Here is a 21,037-nt window from a genome sequence, read left to right on the forward strand (position 1 = left end):
GGTTCCTCTCGTTTGCTGTCGATCCTATTGCAGGTCCTACTGCCACAACCCTCGATCCTGTCGGAGCTTACACTGGGAATGAACTCCGTATGCCAAAGCCATTTTTGTGGCTCATGAATTCATATGAGCCCTCCCCAATGCCCGTGCACCACGCGTGGGTGTCCTGAGCCCGGGTCGAGCACCAATGCGGGCCACGATCGGGTGGTAGGTGGGTTTAGGCACATCTTCATATTTTGTTGTGCCAATACCATTTTTATGGCATGTGAATTCACATGAGCACTCCCCAGCACCCGCACACCACGCGTGAGTGTGCTGAGCCCAGGCCGAGCACCATGCGCGCCGCGATCGGGTGGTAGGTTGGTTTAGGTACATCTTCATATTTCTACCATGCCAATGCCATTTTTATGGCTTGTAAATTCATACAATGGTCCCCTAAGCCTTCATGCGATGTTTCATGGCAAGATGACTCGTTTTCTATTTTTCACGATTTTCAAAATTTTTTACGGTTTGGGATTTTTTTAAATTTTTTTAAAAGGAGTTTTGGCCCCAAATTTGGTAGAAGTGATCCTTGTATTTTTGTTGGCATGTACAAAAACATTCAGCTACAAACTCGAAGAGTACAAGATTTTGTGACCATTTAAAAAAAGTGTCCCCATTTCAGATACTTGAATGGCTACTGGCAGCAAACCTGTAAAATCTCATATGCTCTTTATGGGGGTGTAAGTTTTCAAGGTTTGTTGAGGGATAAGGGGCCAATATAAGGCTAATTACTAGCACCCATCACACATCATGTGCGAACACCCCCTGGTCCCCCCAATCGTCGAAACCCCCAATGTCGTCGATCAGGTTCTCCGATGATGCTCCAGCAATGGTGCCCCGGGCAAAAAAAATACGACACTAGTACATGCCCTAGTCCAGCATGTGCACCATCACTCAAAATCAAACTTCAGCCAAGGCCTCGAACATCAACAGCACATGATGGTGCATGGTGATGGCATATGCATCGACCATCATCGGCATAGGATGCCCTTTGGTACTTTCCTCGACCGCCATCATCGGCATAGGCCTTGGTGCGAGCACATGCCTTGGTGCGAGCACATGCCTCGACCACCATCGACACAAGCTGGCCATTGGTATGGGCACTTGCCTGGACCACCATCGGTACATGCCATGTCTCGAGCAGTATCGACAGAAGATGGTCCCTGGTACGTGCAGTTGCCTCGAACACCATCGACACATGCTGGGCCTTGGTGCAAGCGGTTGCCTTCAGCACCATCGGCATAAGTCAGACCTTGGTGCCGGCACTTGCCTCGACCACCATCGACAGATGATGAACCCTGGTGCGGGCGGTTGCCTTGATCACCATCGGTAGAATATGGCCTCTGGTGTGAGCGATTGCCTCGAACACCATCGGCACATGCTGGGTGTCACGGTCTAGGCTTTCTCTCAACAAGTGATAGCCCGTGTGGCACTTGAATGGACGCTTCCACCCAAGTTAGCCTTCAATAGTTTGATATCTGAATAAATAGCCATAAGCCACAGTTAGTCCCTAGCATATGCAATAAGACACATTCAGATCAAGATCAATCTCAAGTAGCAGTGAGATACATAGCAACGGTGCTTACCTTTATCGCCTCGTCTTGCATGCCCGTGGCCTGGAAGTACTGCACCATACCCTATAGGAAGTTGTTTACTTCCTTGGCTGCCCTAGTCCCCATGAACTCCTTAGGTTTGGGGACATCCAATCTGGATTTGGACACTCCAACAAACATGCCATTCCCAATGGCAGTCTTGCAAGCAACGAGCTCACTGGTAAGCTACTCCATCCACTAGCGCATGGCCTCCATGCCATCCCGCAAGGTCAGCATTTCAGCCTCGAAGGTCTGATTCTTTTAGGTGATCACGTCTATGCCTTTATTGAGAGCAGCTTGCAACTCACCTTGGATCTCCTCCCTTATGGAGTCTAGTGATGCAATGTGAGTCTCTACCTCCTCAAGCTTTTCCCCCATGTCGCCCATGGTCACCTCCACCTTGGCCAGCCTACCGTCCATGATAGACCATATATCTCTTGAACTGGCTTTCCTACCTCTTCCATGCCCATGCTCATGGGCCTCTGGTTGTTGGTTAGCAGTGTCACTTTGGCATGCCATCTCCTCAATCACGATCTAACTTGCACCACACAAACACGTAGAATCGAACTTGCTCTGATATCAACTATCACGGGCTCTGACCTTAGACTCAGAATCCGTGAGGCCTTAGGCTTGGAATCTCCTCCTTTATGCCTAAGTCAGCCTAAAACACAAGCGTGCGGGCACTAGAACAATGGGAAGGGCTGATTACGCAAGTTAAAGAGAAACATGATCACAAGGTAGAATGCTGGAATATGCTCTGTATTCACTGAAATAGAAGTATTTGATGGTGTACAAATCAGGGTGAAGCAGCCCTCTATTTATAGTTGAGGCTCCAGCTTACACTTAATGGCAATATCCCTAGAATAATGGCTAAAATCAAGGGATTATATAGATTACAATCAATCAGGATTCTAAATCCTGATTTTTAAGGTCAACCAAATCTGTCAGGAGGCTCCTGCTGATCCTGCAAGGTTCCAGAAACTTCCCTTGTGTATCCAGCACCTTAGGCCCCTCTGGATGTGGTGCGGGCAGCCTGCATGCCAAGCCTTGGCCTCACGGGCTGGCCTGCAAGCTAGACAGGCGTTCTAGCCTGGTCTCCTTTGCCTTGCACGCAAATACCCGCTTGATGTGCCTGATGTGCTGGTGCACCTGATGTGCCTGGCGCGCCCGCCCAGGGTGTGTCACTGGGCCTTGGTGCCGGTACATGCCTCGAGCTGCTGCGGGCGGTTGCCTCAACCACCATCGGCACGTGTTGGGCCTTGGTGCGGGCACATGCCTCAACCACCATCAGCACAAGCTGGCCCTTAGTGTGGGCACTCGCCTCGACCATCAAATGTAAAAGATGGCCCCTAGTGTGGGTGGTTACGTCAAACACCATCGACACATGCTGGGCTTTGGTACGGGCAGTTGCCTCAATCACCATCGATAAAAAATGGCCCTCGATGCGGGCTGTTGACTCGAACACCATCTGCACATGTTGGGCCTTGGTACGGGCACATGCCTCGAGCTGGTGCCGGTGGTTGTCTCGACCACCATCGGCATAAGCTGACCCGTGGTGTAGGCACTTGCCTCAATCACCATCGGTACGTGCCAAGCCTCGATCAGCATCGATAAAAGATGGCCTCTGGTGTGGGCGGTTGCCTTGAACACCATCAGCATATGCTGGGCCTTGGTGCGTGCCCGTCGGGGGATGGACTGGGAATGGCTCCCTCAAAGGCCTTCCCCGGGTGACGAATATTCAACTCAAAACTGGTACGAACAAATGGAATCTGACTGTTTAATTAAAACAAAGCATTACGATGATCCCTGCGGATGGTCACACAATGTGATTTCTACCTAGTGCTCTGAATGTCAAAGTGAAGAAATTCAATCAAGCGCGGGTAAACGGCAGGAGTAACTATGACTTTCTTAAGGTAGCCAAATGCCTCGTCATCTAATTAGTGACACGCATGAATGGATTAACGAGATTCCCACTGTCCCTATCTACTTTCCAGCAAAACCACAACTAAGGGAATGGGCTTGGTAGAATCAGTGGGGAAAGACTCTAGTCTGACTTTGTGAAATGACTTGAGAGGTGTAGGATAAGTGAGAACCCTTGGGCGAAATTGAAATACCACTACTGTTAACGTTATTTTACTTATTCTGTGAATCGGAGGCAGGATATGACCCCTTCTTTTGGACCCAAGGCCAGCCTTGGCTGGTCGATCCGAGCAGAATACATTGTCAAGTGGGGAGTTTGGTTGGGGCGGCACATTTGTTAAAAGATAACGCAGGTGTCCTAAGATGAGCTTAACGAGAATAGAAATCTCATGTGGAGCAAAAGGTAAAAGCTCATTTGATTTTGATTTCCAGTATGAATATGAACCGTGAAAGCGTGGCCTATCGATCTTTTAGACTTTCAAGATTTGAAGCTAGAGGTGTCAAAAAAGTTACCACAGGGATAACTGGCTTGTGGCAGCTAAGCGTTCATAGCGACGTTACTTTTTGATCCTTCGATGTCAGCTCTTCCTATCATTGTGAAGCAGAATTCACCAAGTGTTGGATTGTTCACCCACCAATAGGGAATGTGAGCTGAGTTTAGATCATCGTGAGATAGGTTAGTTTTACCTTACTAACGGTGGCATCGCGATAGTAATTCAACCTAGTACGAGAAGAACCGTTGATTCACACAATTGGTCATTGCGCTTGGTTAAAAAGCCAGTGGCATGAAGCTACCGTGTGTTGGATCATGATTGAATGCCTCTAAGTCAGAATTTGGGCTAGAAACGACACGCACACCCGCCGCTCGATTGTTGACCCATAGTAGGGGCCCATGGCCCTCAAAGGCAAGTGTTATAGGTGCAGCCCTTGCGATGGACGATTCACGTGGGCTCCTTGGAGCTCAATTCCCACTGAACGATGGGTAGAATCCTTTACAGATGACATAAATACATGACGGGGTATTGTAAGTGGTAGAATAGCCTTGCTGCCATGATCCACTGAGATTTAGCCCTTTGTCGCTTTGATTCGTCCCTTCTGCCTTCCCCTACCGACCTTCCTTCTTTTCACGTCACCCACCTTAGGGTTGGGCATGACTCGAGGCCGTCCGTCCCTCGGTCTCGACCAGGAATGAACTCTACTCACCCCAGTCGGCCCATGAAATAAGCATGTGGACACTAAACTAACCACGGGGGCAGGATGCATAAGCCAAAGATCCTGCTACAGGTCCCTCTTTGTGGTTGCCATAAATGCCATCGATAGCATCTGGCCCTCGGTTCGTCAAGACTGGGAATGCACTACGTATGCCTAAGTCAACACATGAAACAAGCGTGCGAGAACTAAACCAGCCAGAGAGCTAGAATATGCAAGCTAGGGATTGATCTGGTCCCTCTCGGTGTGCTGCGGATCCTATTATGGGTCCTTCAGTCCTGTTGGGCTTAGACTGGGAATAAGCATGCAGGCACTAAGCCGACCATAGAGGTAGAATGCATAAGTCGAGGATCGACCCGATCCCCCTCTGTGTGCTGTAGATCCTTCTATGGGTCTTTCGGTCTGGCTAGGGCTTAGACTAGGAATGAACTCCGTATGCCTAACTCAACCCATGAAACGAGCATGCGTGCACTGAGTCAGCCAGAGAGGTAGGATGCATAAGTTGAGGATCGACCTAGTCCCCCTCTACATGCTGCCAATCCTACTACGGGTCGTATTGCCACAACCCTCGGTCTGGTCTGATCTTAGATTTGGAATGAACTTCGTATGCCTAAGTCAACCTATGAAACAAGTGGGCGAGCACTACGTTGGCCAGAGAGGTAGTATGCTCAAGCTGAGGATTGGTCGGGTTTCCCTATGCGTGCTGTCGATCCCACTGCCACAACCCTCGATCCGATCGAAGTTTAGACTGGGAATGAACCCCATATGCCAAAGCCATTTTTGCAGCTCATGAATTCATATGAGCCCTCCCCGACACCGGTGCACCACACGCGTGTGTCCTGAGCCTAGGCCAGGCACCAATGCATGCCACGACTGGGTGGTTGGTGGGTTTACGTACATCTTCATATTTTTACTGTGTCAATACCATTTTTATGGCCTGTGAATTCACATGAGCACTCCCCACCACCCGCACACCATGTGTAGGTGTCCAGAGCTCGGGTTGAGCACCATGCGATCCACGATTGGGTGGTAGGTGGGTTTAGGCACATCTTCATATTTTTGCCATGCCAATGCCATTTTTATGGCCAGTAAATTCATACAATGGTCCCCTAAGCCTTCATGTAAAGTTTCAAGGCAAGATGACTCATTTTCTATTTTTCATAATTTTCAAAATTTTTTACAGTTTAAAATTTTTTAAAATTTTTTTAGGAGTTTTGGCCCCAAATTTTGTAGATGTGATCCTTGTATTTTTTTTGGCATGCAAAAATAACGTCAGCTAAAAACTCAAAGTGTAGAAGATTTTGTGACCATTTGAAAAAAGTGTCCCCATTTCAGATACTTGAATGGCTACTGGCAGCAACCTGTAAAATCTCATATGTTCTTTAAGGGGGTATGAGTTCTAGAGGTTTGATGAGGGATAGGGGGCCAATATAAGGGCCAAGTACTAGCACTTATCACACATCATGTGTGCACACCCCCCGGCCCCCTAATCGTCGGAACCCCCAATGCCGCTGGTCAGGTTCTCCAACGATGCTTCGACGATGGTGCCCCAAGCAAAAAAAATGTGGCACCAGCACATGCCCGAGCCCAGCATGTGCACCGTGGCTCAAAATCAAACTTCAGCCAAGGCCTCGATCATCAACGGCACATGATGGCGTATGGTGATGCCACATGCATCAACCATCATCGGCACAGGCTGCCCTTTGGTATGAGCACTTGCCTTAATCGTCATCGATACAAGCTGACCCTTCATACAGGTACTTGCCTCGACCACCATCGAAACATGCATGCCTCGATGAGCATCAATAGAAGATGGCCCTTGGTACGGACGGTTGCCTCGACCACTATCGGCACGTATTGGGCCTTAGTGCGGGCACATGCCTCGACCACCATCATCACAAGCTGGCCATTGGTACAGGCTCTTGCTTGGACCACCATTGGCACATGCCATGCCTCGATCAACATCAGTAAAAGATGGTCCCTGGTGCATGTGGTTACCTCGAATACCATCGGCACATGCTGGGCCTTGGTGCGGGTGGTTACCTCGAACAACATCGGCACGTGCTGGCCTTTGGTGTAGGCACATGCCTCGACCACCATCGGCACAAGCCAGCCCTTGGTGCAGGCACTTGCCTCGACCATCATGGGTAGAAGATGGCCTCTGGTGCAGATGGTTGCATCAAACACCATCGGCACATGCTGGGCCTTGGTGCGGGTGGTTGCTTCGATCACCATCGATAAAAGATGGCCCCTGGTATGGGCGATTGCATCGAACACCATCGGCACATGCTGGGCCTTGGTACAGGCGATTGCCTCAAACACCATCAGCACGTGCTGAGCCTTGGTGCGGGCAGATGCCTCGACCACCATTGGTGCATGCATGCCTCAATCAGCATGCACACAAGCTGAAATGGGTGCAGGCACTTGCCTCGATCAACATCGATAGAAGATGGCCCTTGGTACAGGCAGTCGCATCAAACACCATCGACACACGCTGGCCCTTGGTGTGAGTACATGCCTCGACCACCATCAGCACTTGCTCACCCTCAGTGTGGGATATGCCTGTGTTGGAAAAAGTGTCCCCGTTTTAAACACTTTAATGTCTACTGGTAGCATATCTATGAAATCTCTAATGCTCTTTAAGGGGTGGTGGTCCAGCACCCCCTCTCCCCACTCACGAGGGGAGTAGGTGTGCATGATGGGCCTCCCATTACGTACACCCAAGGCAACATCCCTCAAGTGAAATATAGGGCGTGCATGCCTTTTGACCATTTTGTCCGATGACTAGTTGTTTCGGTGACCAGCAGGTGCCCATGGCCTCGATCGATTGGCATACATGCAAAAAATGGGAGTCGAACTCAATCCCGTGCATGCGGTAGATGCTGCCATAAACCCTAGACCAAGTCCATGAATCAAGCAATGGCTCCCTTGGGAGGTGCAAGCAGAAGCTACAATTACAGGCTTGGCCCGGCCAAGTCTCTCGGTATTTGACGGTCTCGCGATCCCTTCTTATCGACCATAAAAATGCCTTGGCCTCGACAAGGTCGTGCACGCAGTCGATGCTATCCAAGACCCTAGGAACAAATCCTTGAATCGAGCAATGTCCCCCTGGGGTGGTGTCGACGAAGCTCGTGCGTGGGGTCCCATCCAAACCAAGCATTGGTGGTATCGTGCTGTTGTTGCCTATCGGATGGCAGGGGTAGTCTCGTTGCCCTTGCTTGTGTTTTTCTCATGCCAAGCGATTGTGGCGTGGCCTCGCACGTTGTTTCCTCTGCTGGCTCATCGAGTAATCGATCGGGTGGGTTGTCAACCGACGTGCATGGATGCTGCCAATTGTACACAATGGGCATATGAGTGGTGCTATGGTTGTGCGTGTTGGTCGGCTCCGTGCTCGATGCATCGAACTGTCAACCCATCATCCTTTTCAATCTCTCCCCATACGGTTATCGTACCCTGAGGGTGTGATAGGGATCCTGTGCTGTATACCTGAATCGATGGAAAGCGTATGTCTCACCATCCCTTATCCGTCTCATGTCCTAAGAGGCTATGGGTCAGATGTCAATCGTGGCTTGTGTCCCATGCATGCCACCCAATCTTCCATGGCCACATTGGTACATCGATGTTCAATCATTTTCTCAAATGTCGAACGTTTAGCGGGCGCGGGGCTCTTAGCCCCTGTTTGTCTGATGCTATGCATTTCACGTGCTCGACTCGCATGATGCTTGCGCTTTGCATTGGGCTCTCTCACCACTCAGTCGGTGCGTCGAGGCCCACGTGGTGCCAACATCCCGAAAGAATGCTACCTGGTTGATCCTGCTAGTAGTCATATGCTTGTCTCAAAGATTAGGCCATGCATGTGTAAGTATGAACCAATTCAGACTGTGAAACTGCGAATGGCTCATTAAATCAGTTATAGTTTGTTTGATGGTATCTACCACTTGGATAATCATAGTAATTCTAAAGCTAATGCATGCAACAAACCTCGACTTCTGTAAAGGATGAATTTATTAGATAAAAGGTCGACATAGGCTATGCCCGTTGCTTTGATAATTCATGATAACTCGATGGATCCCACAGCCTTTGTGCCACGACGCATCATTCAAATTTCTGCCCTATCAACTTTCGATGGTAGGATAGTGGCCGACTATGGTGGTGATAGGTGACAGAGAATTAGGGTTCAATTTCAGAGAGGGAGATTGAGAAACAGCTACCACATCCAAGGAAGACAGCAGGCGCGTAAATTACCCAATCCTGACACGAGGAGGTAGTGACAATAAATAACAATACCGAGCTCTATGAGTCTGGTAACTAGGCATGACACGAGCACATGCCTCGACCACCATCGGCACCTACTCACCCTCAGTACGGGATATGCCTGTTTGGAAAAAGTATCCCTGTTTCAGACATTTTAACATCTATTAGTAGCATATCTATAAAATCTCTAATGCTCTTTAGGGGTGGTGGTCTGACACCCCTTCTCCCCCCCACGGGGAGAGTAGGTGTGCGTGATGGGCCTTCCATTGCATACACCCAGGGTAGCATCTCTCGAGCGAAATACAGGGCGTGCATGCCTTCCGACCATTTTGTCCGGAGACTGGTTGCTCCGATGACGGGCAAGAGCCCATGGCCTTAACCAGTTGGCATGCATACGAAAAAGAGGAGCTGACCTCGAGCCCGTGCATGAGGCGGATGCTGCCCTAGACCCTAGACCAAGTCCTTAAATTGGGCAATGGTTCCCTGGGGTGGTGTGAGTAGAAGCTGCGGTTGCAGGCTTGGCCCAGCCAAGTCTTTTAGTATTTGACGGTCTCACGATCCCTTCTCGTCGACCACAAAAATGCCTTGGTCTCGACAAGGCCATGCACACAACCGATGCTGCTCGAGACCCTAGGAACAAGTCCCTAAACCGAGCAACGTCCCCCTGGGGTGGTGTCAATGGAGCTTGCGCGTGCGGTTCCGACCGGGCCAAGCATTGGTGATATCACACCACTGTTGCCTGTCGGATGGCAGGGGCAGTCTTATGGCCCTTGCTTGTGTTTTTCTCATGCCAAGCGATTGTGGCATGGCCTCGCACGTCGTTTCCTCCGCTCACTCATCGAGTAATCGATCGAGTGGGTTATGGACCGATGCGCGTGGATGCTGCCACTTGTTCGCAATGGGCATATGAGTGGTGCTATGGTTGTGCGTGTTGGTAGGCTCCATGCTCGATGCATCAAACTGTCGACCCGTCATCCTCTTCAATCTCTCCCCATACGATCGTCGTACCCTGAGGGCATGATCGGGATCCTGTGCTGCATGCTTGAATCGATGAAAAAGGGATATCTCGCCATCCCTCATCCATCTCATGTCCTGAGATCTGCACGGACGACCACTCCGCTCGAGCTCACGCTTCAGGTTATACGGTGACCGTGGTGCCCTCCTACTCATCGAGGCCTGGCCCTTGCCCCGACAGCTGGGTACAGGTCGCGCATTTAAGCGCCATCCATTTTCGAGGCTAGTTGATTCGACAGGTGAGTTGTTACACACTCCTTAGCGGATTTCGACTTCCATGACCACCGTCTTGCTGTCTTAATCGACCAACACCCTTTGTGGGTTTTGGGTTAGCACACAGTTGGGCACCGTAACCCGACTTTCAGTTCATCCCGCATCGCCAATTCTACTTACCAAAAATGGCCCACTTAGAGCTCTCGATTCCATGGCACGGCTCAATGGAGCAGTCGTGCCATCCTACCTATTTAAAGTTAAAGAATAGGTCGAGGGCATTGTGTCCTCGATGCCTCTAATCATTGGCTTCACCCGATAGAACTCGATGGGGGCTCCAGCTATCCTGAGGGAAACTTCAGAGGGAACCAGCTACTAGACAGTTCGATTAGTCTTTCACCCCTATACCCAAGTCAGACGAATGATTTGCACGTCAGTATCGCTGTGGGCCTCCACCAGAGTTTTCTCTGGCTTCGCCCCATTCAGGCATAGTTCACCATCTTTTGGGTCCTGACGGGCATGATCGTACTCGAACCCTTCTCAGAAGATCAAGGTCGGTCGGTGGTGCACCCTCAAGGGATCCCGCCAATCAGCTTCCTTACGTCTTATGAGTTTCCTGGCTCGTTAACTTGCACGCATGTCAGACTCTTTGGCCCATGTTTCAAGACGGGCTGGATGGGGAGCTCATAGGCAGACGCCTGGAGCACGTTGGTGCTGGGGCATGCCGAGACGATGCATGCTACGTTCCACGATTGTGGTGACAACGTCTCCATGGGCACATCGAAAGCTCGAGTCTTGCCGAAGACATCCACGCCCCGAGCTGATCGACGGACCGACTCTCACAATTCCACATCCGACTGGGGTGCATCATCAGCCCTCATCCGCTTCTCTCCCGACAATTTCAAGCACTCTTTGACTCTCTTTTCAAAGTCCTTTTCATCTTTCCCTCGCGGTACTTGTTCGCTATCGATCTCTCACCCGTATTCAGCCTTGGATGAAATTTACCGCTCGATTGGGGCTACATTCCTAAACAACCCGACTCGCGGATAGCGCCTCATGGTGCGACAGGGTCCAGGCACAACGGGGCTCTCATCCTCTCTGGTGCCCTTTTCTAGATGACTTGGGCTTGATCCACCACTGAAGACGCTTCTCTAGACTACAATTCAGATGTCGGGGGTGCCCGATTCTCAAGCTGGGCTCTTCCCAGTTCGCTTGCCGTTACTAGGGGAATCCTGGTAAGTTTTTTTTCTTCCGCTTATTGTTATGCTTAAACTCAACGGGTGATCCCACCTGACCTGGGGTCGCGACATGAGCATCGATCGAGCAATGCGGGGGGTCCGAAGGGATCCGGATGGACAATGAGCACGTGTCACTGGGGACGAGGCACGTTGGGAGCTCTACCACCAACGGTCACGGACTGTCGTTGCTGGGGACTCACTTTTGGGCCAATCACGACCCACGAGAACGCGGGAGGCCATCTTCCGCCCACCCCCTTCCCTCGGAGCCCGAAGGGCGGGGGGTCGGAGGGGGGGCGATGGTGCATGACACCCAGGCAGGCGTGCCCTTGACTTAATGGCTTTGGGCACAACTTGCGTTCAAAGACTCGATGGTTCACGAGATTCTGCAATTCACACCAAGTATCGCATTTCACTACGTTCTTCATCGATGCGAGAGTCGAGATATCCGTTGTTGAGAGTCGTTTCATTTTTTCATGACAAAAGGAGTCACGGCGCTGCCTACGTATGCACCGTGGACAGGATGGCGATGGCGCGAGTGCTCTATTTTTGTTTCGATTCCTTGGCACGATTCGCGTCGAGGGTTCGTTGTTTGGCGGCGGGCGGGACGATGTCGATCATTTTGCCCACCCCGTAGGGGGGACTAAGTGACCGTCATACCCTCTTGGGGCTGAAGAGGGCTCGGGGAGCAGGGGCACCCTTGCCCTCTCGGTGTTTCGTTAACGTATCCACGGGTCATCCGTCAAGCGGGGTTTCGACAATGATCCTTCTGCAGGTTCACCTGTGAAAACCTTGTTACGACTTCTTCTTCCTCTAAATAATAAGGTTCAGTGGACTGCTTGCACCCCAGGATTTGCTGCGACCGTCACGCCCTCCTACTCATCGGGGCCTGGCCCTTGCCCCGACGACTGGGTATAGGTCGCGCGCTTAAGCACCATCCATTTTTGAGACTAGTTGATTCGGCAGGTGAGTTGTTACACACTTCTTACCGAATTTTGACTTCCATGACCACCGTCCTGCTGTCTTAATCGACCAACACCCTTTATGGGTTCTGGGTTAACACACAGTTGGGCACCGTAACCCAGCTTCTAGTTCATCTCGCATCGCCAGTTCTGCTTACCAAAAATGGCCCACTTGGAGCTCTCGATTCCGTGACACGGCTCAACGGAGCAACCGCGCCATCCTACCTATTTAAAGTTTAAGAATAGGTCAAGGGCGTTGCGCCCCCGATGCCTCTAATCATTGGCTTTACCTGATAGAACTCGACGGGGGCTCCAACTGTGCTGAGGGAAACTTTGGAGGGAACCAGCTACTAGACGGTTCGATTAGTCTTTCGCCCCTATACCTGAGTCAGATGAACGATTTGCACGTCAGTATCACTGTGGGCCTCCACTAGAGTTTCCTCTGGCTTCACCCCACTCAGGCATAGTTCACCATCTTTCGGGTCCTGACGGGCATGCTCGCACTCGAACCCTTCTCAAAAGATCAAGGTTGGTCGACGGTGCACCCGTGAAGAATCCCACCAATCAACTTCCTTGCGCTTTACGAGTTTTTTGGCCCGTTGACTGCACGCATGTCAGACTCCTTGGTCCGTGTTTTAAGACAGGTCAGATAGCGAGCTCGTAGGTCGACGCCTGGAGCACGCTGGTGCAGAGGTATGCTGAGACGGTGCGTGCTGCGTTCCATGATCGCAGTAACAACGTCTTCGTGGGCACATCGAAAGCACGAGCTTGGGCCACCACCATGACCCGTGTTGTTCCACGCCTCGAGCTGATCGGTGGATTGGCTCTCGTCGTTCCACATCCGATCGGGGCACATCGCCGACCCCCATCCGCTTCCCTCTTGACAATTTCAAGCACTCTTTGACTCTTTTTTCAAAGTCCTTTTCATCTTTCCCTCGCGGTACTTGTTTGCTATCGGTCTCTCGCCCGTATTCAACCTTGGACAAAATTTACCGCCCGATTGGGCTGTATTCCCAAACAACCTAACTCACGAACAACGCCTCGTGGAGTGACAGGGTCCGAGCACAACGGGGCTCTCACCCTCTCCGGTGCCCCTTTCCAGGGGACTTGGGCCCGATCCACCACTAAGGACGCTTCTCCAGACTACAATTCGGATATCGGGGGTGCCCGATTCTCAAGCTGGCCTCTTCTCGGTTCGCTCACTGTTACTAGGGGAATCCTGGTAAGTTTTTTTTCCTCTGCTTATTGATATGCTTAAACTCAACGGGTGATCCCGCCTGACCTGAGGTCACGATGCGAGCATCGATCGAGCAATGCGGAGGGTCCGAAGGGGCCTGGGTGGACAATGAGCGCGTGTCACCAGGGATGAGGCACGTCGGGAGCTCTACCACCGACGGTCACGGCGTTGGCATTGCCAGGGACTCATTTTTGGGCCAACCGTAACCCACAGGATCGCTGGAGGCCATCTTTCGCCCGCCCCCTTCCCCCGGAGCTTAGAGGGCCGGGGGTTGGAAGGGGGGCGACGGTGCATGACACCCAGGTAGGCGTGCCCTCGGCCTAATGCCTTGGGGCGCAACTTGCATTCAAAGACTCGATGGTTCATGAGATTTTGCAATTCACACCAAGTATTGCTTTTCGCTACATTCTTCATCGATGCGAGAGCCGAGATATCCGAGAGTCATTTCATTTTTTTGGGACAAAAGGAGTCACAGTGCCGTCCACGCACGCATCGCGGATGGGATGGCGATGGCGTGCGCGCTCCGTTTTCATTTCGATTCCTTGGCATGATTCGCATCGGGGGTTCATTGTTCGACGGCGGGTGGGATGACGCCGATCGTCCCGCCCCGTAAGGGGGACGAAGCTACCGTTGTGCCTCCCGAGGCCGAAGGGGGCTCATGGCACAGGGGCACCCTGGCCCCCTCGGTGTTTCGTTAACACGTCCGTGGGTCCTCCAGTCGACGGGTTCGAGACTGGGACACCCGTGCCCAGCCCTCAGAGCCAATCCTTCTCTTAAGGTTACGGATCCATTTTGTCGACTTCCCTTGCCTACATTGTTCCATCGACCAAAGGCTGTTCACCTTGACGACCTGATGTGGTTATGAGTACAATCGGGCACAGACGGCACTCGATCCTCCAAATTTTCAAGGGCCGTCAGAGCTGCACCGAACACCACACGACGTGCGGTGCTCTTTCGGCTGCTAGACCCTACCTCTGGTTGAGCTGTTTCTAGGGTGGACGGGCCGTTACACAAAAAAGATAACTCTTCCTGCGGCCCCCACCGACGTCTCCGAACTCCCTAATGTTGCTGTCAGCCACCGCATCCTGGTTCAAGAATTTTAACTCGATTCCCTTTCGAAGCTCGCACGGGACGCGCTGTCAGACGAGCTTCCCCCGTCTCTTAAGATTGACTAACCCATGTGTAAGTGCCATTGACATGGAACTTTTCCCTTCTTCGGCCTTCAAAGTTCTCATTTGAATATTTGCTACTACCACCAAGATCTGCATCGACGGTCGCTTCGCCCAGGCTCGCACCCTGGGTTTTACAGCGACCGTCGTGCCTTCTTACTCATTGAGGCCTGGCCCTTGCCCCGACGGTCGGGTATAGGTCGCGCGCTTAAGCGCCATCCATTTTTGGGGCTAGTTGATTCGACAGGTGAGTTGTTACACACTCTTTAGCGGATTTCGACTTTCATGACCACCATCCTGCTGTCTTAATCGACCAACACCCTTTGTGGGTTCTGGGTTAGCACGCAGTTGGGCACCGTAACCTGACTTTTGGTTCATCCCGCATTGCTAGTTTTGCTTACCAAAAATGGCCCACTTGGAGCTCTTGATTTCGTGGCATGGCTTAACGGAGCAGCCGCGTCGTCCTAACTATTTAAAGTTTGAGAATAGGTCGAGGGCGTTGCGCCCCCGATGCCTCTAATCATTGGCTTTACCCGATAGAACTCGACGAGGGCTCCAGCTATCCTGAGGGAAACTTCAGAGGGAACCAGCTACTAGACGGTTCGATTAGTCTTTCGCCCCTATACCTAAGTTAGACGAATGATTTGCACGTCAGTATCGCTACGGGCCTCCACCAGAGTTTCCTTTGGCTTCGCCCTGCTCAGGCATAGTTCACCATCTTTCAGGTCCCGACGGGCATGCTCGCACTCGAACCCTTTTCAAAACATCAAGGTCGGTCGACGGTGCACCCGTGAGGGATCTCGCCAATCAGCTTCCTTACGCCTTACGGGTTTTTTGGCCCGTTGACTCGTACGCATGTCAGACTCCTTGGTCCGTGTTTCAAGATCGGTCAGATGGGGAGCCTACAGGCTAATGCCTGGAGCACACTGGTGTCGAGGCACATCGAGACAGTGCGTGTTACGTTCCATGATCACGGTGATGACGTCTCTATAGGCACATCGAAAGCCCGAGCTTGGGTCACCGCCGTGACCCGCGTCGGTCCACGCCCCGAGTTGATCGACGGACCGGCTCTCACCATTCAACATCCGATCGGGGCACTTCGTCGGCCCTCATCCGCTTCCCTCCTAACAATTTCAAGCACTCTTTGACTCTCTTTTCAAAGTCCTTTTCATCTTTCCCTCACGATACTTGTTCGCTATCAGTCTCTCGCCCGTATTCAACCTTGGACGGAATTGTTCACCCGATTGGGGCTGCATTCCCAAACAACCCGACTCATGGATAGCGCCTCGTGGTGTGACAAGGTCCAGGCACAACGAGGCTCTCACCCTCTCCGGTGCCCCTTTCCAAGGGACTTGGGCCTAGTCCGTCGTTAAAGACGCTTCTCCAGACTACAATTCAGATGCCGAAGGTGCCTGATTCTCAAGCTGGGCTCTTCTCGGTTCACTTATCATTACTAGGGAAATCTTGGTAAGTTTCTTTTCCTCCGCTTATTGATATGCTTAAACTCATTGGGTGATCCCGTCTAACCTGAGGTCGTGACGTGAGCATCGACCGAGCGATACGGGAGGTCCGAAGGGGTCCGGGTGGACAATGAATACGGGTCACTGGGGATGAGGCACGTCGAGAGCTCTACCACCGATGGTCACGACGCTGTCGTTGCCGGGAACTTGCATTTGGGCCAACCCGATCGAGGGGCGGGGGGTCGGAAGGGGGGCGACTGTGCATGACACCCAGGCAGGCGTGCCCTCGGCCTAATGGCTTGGGGTGCAACTTGCGTTCAAAGACTCGATGGTTCACGAGATTCTGCAATTCACACCAAGTATCATATTTCGCTATTTCTTCATCGATGCAAGAGCTAAGATATCTGTTACCGAGAGTTATTTCATTTTTTCACAACAAAAAGAGTCACGGTGCCACCCGCGTATGCACCACGGACGGGATGTTGACGGCGCGCGTGCTCCATTTTCGTTTCAGTTCCTTGGCGTGATTCACGCCAGGGGTTCATTGTTTGACAACAGGCAGGACGACGCCGATCATTTCTCCCACCCCATAGGGGGGATGAAGTGATCGTTGCGCCTTCCCAGGGCCGAAAGGGGCTCGAGGCGCGGGGCACACTCGCCCTCTCGATGTTTCGTTAACGCGTTTGTGGGTCGTTCATCGAGTAGGGTTTCGACAATGATCCTTCCACAGGTTCACCTACAGAAACCTTGTTACGACTTCTCCTTCCTCTAAATGATAAGGTTCTGTGGACTTCTCGTGACGTCGCAAGCGGCGGACCGTCGACATCACCGCGATCCGAACACTTCACCAGACCATTCAATTGGTAAGAGCGATGGGCAGTGTGTACAAAGGGCAGGGACGTAGTCAACGCGAGCTGATGACTCACGCTTACTAGGAATTCCTCGTTGAAGACCAATAATTGCAATGATCTATCCCCATCACGATGAAATTTCAAAGATTACCCGAGCCTGTTGGCCAAGGCTATAGACTCGTTGAATACATCAGTGTAGCGCGCGTGCGGCCAAAACATCTAAGGGCATCACAGACCTGTTATTGCCTCAAACTTCCTTGGTCTAAGTGGCCATAGTCCCTCTAAAAAGCTAGCCACGAAGGATCACCTCCGCGTAGCTAGTTAGTAGGCTGAGGTCTCGTTTGTTAACGAAATTAACCAGACAAATCACTCCACCAACTAAGAACGGCAACGCACCACCACCCATAGAATCAAGAAAGAGCTCTCAGTCTGTCAATCCTTACTATGTCTGGACCTGGTAAGTTTCCCCGTGTTGAGTCAAATTAAGCTGCAGGCTCCACTCCTAATGGTGCCCTTCCGTCAATTCTTTTAAGTTTCAGCCTTGCGACCATACTCCCCTCGGAACCCAAAGACTTTGATTTCTCATAAGGTGCCGGTGGAGTCCTAAAAGTAACATCTATCGATACCTGGTCGGCATCTTTTATGGTTGAGACTAGGACGGTATCTGATCATCTTCGAGCCCTCAATTTTCGTTCTTGATTAATGAAAACATCCTTGGCAAATGCTTTCGTAGTTGTTCGTCTTCCATATATCCAAGAATTTCACCTCTGACTATGAAATATGAATGCCCCCGACTGTCCCTGTTAATCATTACTCCGATCCCAAAGGCCAACACAATAGGACCAAAATCCTATGATGTTATCCCTTGCTAATGTATACAAGTGTAGGCCTGCTTTGAGCACTCTAATTTCTTCAAAGTAATAGCACCGAAGGGACGACCGGGTAATTAAGTCCAGGATCGCATTGTCGGTAGTAGGGATGAGTAGATCGGTGCTCACCGTGAGGCAAACCGGATGACCCAACCCTAGTTCCAACTACGAGCTTTTTAACTGCAACAACTTAAATATACGCTATTGGAGCTAGAATTACCGTGGCTGCTGGCACCAGACTTGCCCTCCAATGGATCCTCGTTAAGGGATTTAGATTTTACTCATTCCAATTACCAGACTCAAAGAGCCCGGTATTGTTATTTATTGTCACTACCTCTCCATGTCAGGATTGGGTAATTTGCATGCCTGCTGCCTTCCTTGGATGTGGTAGCTGTTTCTTAGGCTCCCTCTCTGAAATCAAACCCTAATTCTTTGTCACCCGTCACGACCATAGTAGGCCACTATCCTACCATCGAAAGTTGATAGGGCAAAAATTTGAATGATGCGTCACCGGCATAAAGGTCGTACGATCTGTTGAGTTAACATGAATCATCAGAGTAACGGACATAGCCCACGTTGACCTTTTATCTAATAAATGCATCCTTTCCAGAAGTCAGGGTTTGTTACACGTATTAGCTCTAGATTACTACAGTTATCCGAGTAGTAGATACCATCAAACAAACTATAACTGATTTAATGAGCCATTTGCAGTTTCACAGTCTAAATTAGTTCATACTTACACATGCATGGCTTAATCTTTGAGACAAGCATATGACTACTAGCAGGATCAACCAGGTAGCATTCTTTCAGAACGTTGGCACTGCGTGGGCCTCGATGCACCAACCGAGCAACAGAGAGAGCCCGATGTGGAGCACAAGTGTCGTGCGTGTCAAGCACGTGAAATGCATAGTATCGAACGAACGGGCACCGAGAGCCCGCGCTCGCTAAACATTTCACATCCGAGAGCACGATCGAACGCCGATGCACCAATGCGGCCACGGATGAGTAGGTGGCGCGCTTGGGACATCGGCCATGATTGACATCTGACCCATGGCCCCTCGAGACACGAGACGGATGAGGGATGGTGAGACATCTGATTTTCATCGATTCAGGTATGCAACACAGGATCCCGATCGCGCCTCCTGGCTACGATGATCGCATGGGGGAAGATTGAAGAGGATGACGGGTCGACAGTTCGATGCATCAAGCACGGAGCCTGCCAACACGCACAACCATAGAACCACTCATATGCCCATTGCGTACAAGTGGCAGCATCCACGCGCGCCCGTCCACAACCTACCCGATCGATTACTTGACGAGCGAGCGAAGGAAACAAGGTGCGAGGCCACACCATAACCGTTTGGCACGAGAAAAACATGAGCAAGGGCCACAAGACTACCCCTGCCATCCGACAGGCAACAACAAAGTGACACCACCGACGCTTGGCCCGGTCAGGACCGCATGCGTGAGCATCGCTGACACCACCCCAGGGGGACGTTGCCCGATTCAGGGACTTGTTCCTGGGGTCTCGGGCAGCGTCGACTAGGTGCACGGCCTCATCGAGGCCTAGGCATTTTTATGGTTGATGAGAAGGGAATGCAAGACCGTCGAATACCGAGAGACCTGGTCGAGCCAAGCCCGCAACCACGGCTTCTACTCGCACAACCTCAAGGATCCGTTGCCCGATTCAGGGACTTGGTCTGGGGTCAAGGTAACATCCACTGCATGCACAGGCTCGAGTTCAGCTCCCCTTTTTCATATACACGCCAACCAGTCGAGGCCATGGGCACCTGTCGGTCACCGGAGCAACCAATCATCAGATAAAATGGCCGGAAGGCATGCACGGCCTATATTTCGTTCGAGGGATGTTGCCTTGGGTGTACGTAATAGGAGGGCCATCACGCACACCAACTCCCCTCGTGAGGGAGGAGAGGGGTGCCGGACCACCACCTCCTAAAGAGCATTAGAGATTTTATAGATATGCTACCAGTAGATGTTAAAGTGTCTGAAACAGGGACACTTTTTCTAAATAGGCATATCCTGCACCGAGGGTGAGCAGCTGCTGATGGTGGTTGGGGCATGTGCCCATAGCAAGGGCTAGCACGTGCTAATGGTGGTCGACGCGACTGCCCGCACCAAGGGCCAGCGTGTGTCGATGGTGGTCGAGGCAACTGCCTGCACCAGATCGAGGCATGTGCCCACACCAAGGCCTGATGTGTGCCGATGGTGTTCGACACAGGGGCCATCTTCTATCGATGGTGGTCGAGGCAAGAGCCCGCACCAAGGCCCAGCACGTGCCGATGGTGTTCGAGGTAACCGCCCGTACCAAAGTCCAGCGTGTGCCGATGGTGATCGAGGAAACCACCCGCACCAGGGCCTAGCGTGTGCCAATGGTGTTCGACGTAACCGCCCGCACCAAGTGCAATCTTCTGCTGATGGTGCTCAAGGTAACTGCCCGCACTAGGGCTCAGCGTGTGTCGATAGTGTTCGAGGCAACTGCCCGTACCAGGGCCCAGCACATGCCAATGGTGTTTGAGGCAACCGCCCGCACCAGGGCCCAACGTGTGGTGATGGTGATCGAGGTAACTGCCTGCACCAGGGCCCAGCGTGTGTCGATGGTGTTCAGCGCAATCGCCTACACCGGAGCCCAGCGTGTCCCGATGGTGTTCGACGTAACCGCCCGCACCAGAGGCCATCTTCTTTCAATGGTGGTTAAGGTAATCGCCCGCACCAGGGCCCAGCATGTGCCAATGGTGCTCGATGCAACAACCTGCACCATGACCTAGCATGTGTCGATGGTGGTCGAGGTAATCGCCCGCACTAAGGGCCGCCTTGTGTTGATGGTGGTCGAGGTAACCGCCCGCACCAAGGCCCAGCATAGGCCGATGGTGATTGAGGTAACCACTCGTACCAGGGCCCAGCTTGTGTCGATGGCAGTCGAGACAAGTGCCCGTACCAAAAGGCAGCCTGTGCCGATGATGGTTGATGCATGTGCGATCACCATGCGCCATCATGT

The 21,037-nt window shown here is 51.8% G+C and overlaps 4 non-coding genes and 4 pseudogenes across 4 annotated transcripts; 1 reads left to right on the forward strand and 7 right to left on the reverse strand.

Moving 5' to 3' along the window:
* The first annotated feature begins 3,201 nt into the window (after positions 1-3,201).
* LOC149513147 (25S ribosomal RNA) lies at positions 3,202-4,639 on the forward strand (annotated as a pseudogene).
* Positions 4,640-10,092: 5,453 nt separating this feature from the next.
* LOC149513148 (25S ribosomal RNA) lies at positions 10,093-11,542 on the reverse strand (annotated as a pseudogene).
* Positions 11,543-11,780: 238 nt separating this feature from the next.
* On the reverse strand, positions 11,781-11,936 carry LOC149513149 (5.8S ribosomal RNA). The gene has a single exon (XR_016330974.1). It is a non-coding gene; the product is annotated as a 5.8S ribosomal RNA (ribosomal RNA).
* Positions 11,937-12,252: 316 nt separating this feature from the next.
* On the reverse strand, positions 12,253-13,726 carry LOC149513150 (25S ribosomal RNA; annotated as a pseudogene).
* Positions 13,727-13,965: 239 nt separating this feature from the next.
* Positions 13,966-14,115, reverse strand: LOC149513151 (5.8S ribosomal RNA). Its single transcript, XR_016330989.1, has one exon. It is a non-coding gene; the product is annotated as a 5.8S ribosomal RNA (ribosomal RNA).
* Positions 14,116-14,496: 381 nt separating this feature from the next.
* Positions 14,497-16,354, reverse strand: LOC149513152 (25S ribosomal RNA; annotated as a pseudogene).
* A 211-nt stretch (positions 16,355-16,565) lies between these two features.
* Positions 16,566-16,720, reverse strand: LOC149513153 (5.8S ribosomal RNA). The gene has a single exon (XR_016330987.1). It is a non-coding gene; the product is annotated as a 5.8S ribosomal RNA (ribosomal RNA).
* A 294-nt stretch (positions 16,721-17,014) lies between these two features.
* Positions 17,015-18,819, reverse strand: LOC149513154 (18S ribosomal RNA). The gene has a single exon (XR_016330905.1). It is a non-coding gene; the product is annotated as an 18S ribosomal RNA (ribosomal RNA).
* Between the last annotated feature and the right edge of the window lie 2,218 nt (positions 18,820-21,037).

This window comes from Durio zibethinus, chromosome 20, assembly GCF_047325235.1.
Source record: "Durio zibethinus cultivar Kanyao isolate XHJ-2024 chromosome 20, ASM4732523v1, whole genome shotgun sequence".
NCBI classification, from domain to species: Eukaryota; Viridiplantae; Streptophyta; class Magnoliopsida; order Malvales; family Malvaceae; genus Durio; species Durio zibethinus.